The sequence below is a fragment of the Lonchura striata genome, chromosome 10 (assembly GCF_050655825.1).
Source record: "Lonchura striata isolate lonStrDom1 chromosome 10, ASM5065582v1, whole genome shotgun sequence".
NCBI lineage: Eukaryota > Metazoa > Chordata > Aves > Passeriformes > Estrildidae > Lonchura > Lonchura striata.
In genome coordinates, this window is record NC_140712.1 from 21,222,737 (window position 1) to 21,228,216 (window position 5,480).

Genomic DNA, 5,480 nt, shown 5'->3' on the forward strand with positions numbered 1-5,480 from the left:
AAACAAAAAAACCAACCAAACAAAAACAAAACAAAACAAAACAAAAAAACCCCAAAACAAAAAACCAAAAAACCCCAAAAGCATAAAAAAAAACCAAAAAAACCACCACCAAACAAACAAAAAAAAAACCACCAAGCTACAGGTGTGTCAATTTCTTAGGTGTCTTAGCAGCAGTGGCAAAGTGACCTGCCTAAATGGCCACATCAGTTATTGTCCTGCCTGGTCCCCTGGCACTCACTTCTCTTTGGCTTGAATAGCTTCCCAATGCTTCTGCTGTTACAGTCAATGAAAAAAAAATCAACCAAAATTCAAGACCAAGGAGGCAGCTTTTGAAATAACAAATGTCAGAAATTACTGTCCCAAAGAGAATATGACAAAAAACAGCAGTGAGGACTGTACATACCATAAATTTGCTCCCTGTTTTCCCACTACATCAATATATTAGGATTAATGTCCACAAATCTGAGTATTTCAAATGCCTGAGGATGAGGGGAATAGTAAAGCTGACCTGTATGTTTGCCAAGTCTGATTCCTGCATTATGCTTCCAACAGCTTGTGAAAGATGCAATACAAAGCTCTACATGGCAAACTGCATTCTATTTTTCGAGCATTCAACACAATTCAAAGTGTAGAAACAAAGCACAAGGTGGCATTTTCCCCTAAGACAACAGCAAAAGGAAATCTTATTTCTGCTGCCTTGCCCTCCTTCTGGAAAGACAAGGAGGTGCTGTTGTCCCATGAAGCTGCTGTCCACCTTCTCAGATAAGGCCAGCTCCCCTCTTGAATTTGCATGTGAAAATTACCGTGCTCAGCTCTGGCAGTGATGCTCGCAGGTGCAAAGAGAGGAGCTCTGCTGCTTTGATGTCTGCAAGGCAGCGAGGATGAAGGCAGGAATTAACTCAATTCCGATTACAGCCCCTGCTCTCCTCCAGGTCAGACTTTGGAACGTGGCACAGAAGCACACTGAACAGCCAGGTTGTGCTTCTTTTTGCCATCCAAAGCCCTCAAAGAGAGGAGACGAAAGCTCTGTTTGTTCCTGGAGCTCAGCCTTTCCTCTGAGCTCTCTGTTACTGACTCAGGCTTGTGTTGGAAGAACACATCTTCAGAGAAGTGCCAACATCAAACACAGCAGAGATTTTACAGGTACACACATTGAGGCCTCTCTGTGAAGTGCTGTTTCCCAAAGCACGACCAGGGAAAGCACTGGAATATTTTAATAGTAAGAGGAGCACTCACACTCTTCTTTGGGCTGCTGTAAAATACAGGCTAACCTTTCTCTTTTTAATTTTCTGTTGCTAATGGCTTCTTAATTACCATCACAAAGTTGTAACTTGGATCCTCCACCAGGAAATCACTTAAGCATGCACTTAACTCCTTCTTCATTTAAACAAGCAAACAAACAAAAAAGCTTTGCTTCACACCATTACTGAAGTAGTTATGCCCTTCCCCAAAGAGGGGATCCAGTGCCAAAACCAGCCCTGAAATCCACCATCTCTGGAGCAAAAGGCACCAGTTAAAGGCACAACAGCTCTGGGCAGCAGAGAGGAGAGGGAAGCACATCCCCAGGCTGTGGGTTGGATTCACTGTCATGGTGGGCAGCTGTCAGGGGGACTTTGTTGGTCCCCCAGCCCAACCCACACTCTTCTGCAGGACTCAGAAACTTTATGTAAAGAGCCCTGGCCAGGATGCACCTCACTTTCTGAACTTGCTGTCCCATTTTCTTGAGAACATTGCCCCAGAATGGATATCACCCTTCTGGTGCTCTCTCTACTTGATAAACACCACTCAATAAGGCCACCTAAAAATAGCTCAGAAAGGCTTTGGCATTTTTATCTCCCAGACCCTGAGTGCTCAATGCACTTTCAACTGTAACTTTATACACACACAAACAATTATGTCTCAAGCAGATGAGAAAATGAAACTATGCAGAAAGAAAACAAAATTATTCTTCAGTATTTTAATAATGATAAAGGCAAAATGTGCTGAAACACTGCCCAAAATCAGGAATTATCTGCCAGAAACTGACCACTTGCTGCCTTCTACTTTGCTCAGTGTTTGCTCTAACCATCCTAAGGTCCTCCCTGAAGGCTCTTTGGGAATATCATTCCTGGAGGATTAGATGGCTTCTTGCTGGCAGCCCATCCTTCTTCTTGGCCATTATTTGCTTATTTGTTCTCATGTTTATCTTTGATGTGTTCCTGCCAGCAGCCAGAGTCAGGCCCTAATGTTGATGAGCTGAATGAGATGAGCTCTTTTGATCTTCCCATGCAGGCTTAGCAATTCCTGCCAGATAAGGACTTTGAAGGTCGCACCAGGATGGATGTGAAGCCTGTGCCTCACCCAGATGTGTGTCTCTTACAGCCCCCAGCTACACCATCAGGATATTTGGGTCATGGGTTTGTGGAGACTTATGACCACTCACCCCCTGAGTCCTGCCTGTTATCTAAGTTAGTGATCACCTATCAGCAGCAATCTTTAATCAACGTGTGGAAATAGGAGGTTAAACTGAACCAAGGGCTGATAACAGAACAGGACCATGGTAAATTCACAAAGAAAGGGATTTAAATAGTCAGGCTGAGCATCCAGCTTAAAATCCACACTGACACCTACTGAAACTTTGACAGCAGACAGCCTTTTCCCTTTGCTAGCAGAATGGCACATGTTCAGAGAGCTCTCAAGGCCGAAATTCACTTCTTCAGATTGGCTACTTTGAGTTGGCCTATTAAGTATTCCTGAAACAGTCTTAGATAGTCAGTTGTAATCTAGAAATGTTCTGTAGAACATTTCCAGCAGGAATCCTTGAACTAAACCACAGTAAAAAGAGAAAATTGTAGTCCATAATAGAATCACTCCCTCCAATATAATAGAAAATAAAGCATAATCAGTGATGTGAAGAGTGACACACTGTACTAAGCACCACGCATTGCTCATTCTCTTCAAGTGATCAAAATTGCCAGGATTCTCTCATGTCTAAAGACCAAACAACCCCATAAAGAAACTGCTGAATATCAAGAAGGAGACTTTTCGTTACCAAGAAAAACACCTTGGTGGCATTAGATTCTTGCAGCCTGAATCTTAAAGGCTGCAGACAATATTCAAAGGAACAATTTTCAATTTGATGATGGCCATGAGTGAGGCCCATTACACCTCTGAGGCAGCTTCCCAGCCTCCAGCCTCGCCAGAGGAGCATTTCTAGAACATAAGAATGTTGAAATCTGTGGTACTGATGATTCCAAGATTGTAGAAAGTCTCTGTCTTTCAGCCCCGCTGCCAAAGAAGAAGCCATAATTCGTCTGTGCTGCTTTTCAAGGTTGTTTATTTTTGCTTATCTATAGCATGTTCTGCTGCCCTGCCGCAGGTCTGTCCTGGGATGTTACAAACATTAAATACCAGAAACTCCCTGGGCTGGATTTACAATAACGTGCCAATATCTGTCACCTACGTTGGACAGTGTGTCCCCAGCCTGAACCAACAGAAAAATGCCAACACCACAGTGAGACATGGAGGGCATGAAGAAGGAGAAAAAGGACAAGACACACCCAATTTCCTCCATCTTGTCCCCTTTGGACCCCTAATCTAGAATCCTAAAATTTTACTTTTGCACCAGTGCCACACTTAATTATTACTTATATCAAACACTCAGAGCTGGTAATTCATCCTGTAAGATTGAAAACTCTTTTCCATGGACAGAGATCACAGCCAGTGTCTCTGAGGGCTCTGTCCAGGGGGTTCCTGACCCCTGCCAGGGTCCCAGACCTGCCAGGGCAGCCAGAGGGAAGCCTTGGATTCCCACATAAGAGAATGAGGACCAATAAGCTCAGAGTGAGAGTAAATCTATGGTTAAATCTAAATGTATGGTTAAATTTGTCAGGCCTTTGTGAGGAACCCCCGCACCCGGCCCGAGAGCGCGGTGCCGTTGTCGGAGAGCAGCTCTGGTGGCAGAGTTTGCTCTCCCTGCCTTTAGCACAGTGCACACGTAAATCTTGTCAGTGAACTAAGCATAATTAATGCTTTGTGTAAGCACTTGGGTGTGTGATTTGAGTATTTTAGGAATTCAGCCTCCCGAAACAAACTGGCTTTCACGTGGACCTGTTGTAGCTACTTAGGCAAGCCAGCAGTGGCTGAGCAAAGCTGTGATGTCAGGTTTTAAAGGAGAATTCCCCTGATGTCATGAAGTGACTCTGAGTAAGAAAATAGAAAATGAGGTCTTATTATTCCTAAATGCTTCATGCTCTAAGCTCTGCAGGCTGGCAGTTGTTGTCCCACAGTCAGACCCTGATGTGTTCACCTGTGAGGAAGCATGCAGAGGGCTGGTGTTCCCAGGAAGTTGTTTAAAGCTGGGTGTGAAAGAAGCAGCAAGGAAAAAAACCCCTCTTCCTCCTCCTCCTCCTGAGAACAAATCAAACATCTAATTGAGAGAGCATCCCAGAGCAACTGGGTCCCTTCAGTGTTGAGCAAGAGCTTATTCCAACATCAAAGTGACTGTGTATGAGCCAGCCCTTGGTGTTCCTGTTCCTTAAAGAACTGTAAGCAACAGGGGATATAAGAAAGTCTGCAGAACCTCTGATATAAGCTGTGAAAATCTGCAGGATTTACTGTCAGAGATAACTTAGGGCCTGATTTTCCCACTGTATGGATGCCTTGAGGAGCTTAAGCCATCAACACAGCTCCACAGTTTCTTCACAGTAGAATAAATATTTCCTCAGCACATGTGAAAACTTGCACTGGAAAGACTTTGTTATGTTGTTAGAGCAAAGCTTGAAAGGCTTAAAGGTCCTGCCAAAACTGAGGAGAACAGACAGATTTTCAAGCCAAATATGAATTTCTCCCAGAGCTTTGGTAACAGTGGCAGCAAAGACACAGGGGTTATTGATGTGTTAGAAACCACAGACCTGCCTGAGAATGGTCACAGAGGAATTAAACATTTCTACCCACCAAAAAGGTGAAAAGATCAATAGCCTAGATGAAGATGATGAGATCAATCTGCCCAGTGCAGGCAGCATGGGCAGGAGGAGCTGGAGACTTGTTACTAACTTAGCAGACAGCTGAAAATACAGCAGAGCATAGAGGAAACAGCCCAGGAATCCTGTGCTCAGTTTTAGGGCCCTCATTGCAAGGAAGGCATTGGGGTGCTGGAGGGTGTCCAGAGGAGAGTAAAGAGATGGGGCAGGGTTTGTTTAGACTTGAGAAAAAGAGGCTCAGGGAAGACCTTACCACCCTCTACAACTCCCTGAAGAAGATTGCAGCCAGATGGGGATTGGCCTCTTCTCCCAGGTAAAGAGGGATGGAAGAAGAAGTGGCCTCAGGTTGTGCCAGGGAAGGTTTAGATTGGATATTTGGAAAATTTTCATCACCAAAAGATGTCAAGCATTGGAACAGGCTGCCCAAGGCAGTGCCGGAGTGATCATCCCTGGGGGAAATTGAAAGGTGTGTCTAAGTCACCTGTATAAATTACCCCCAAACCTGAGCATCTCACAGTC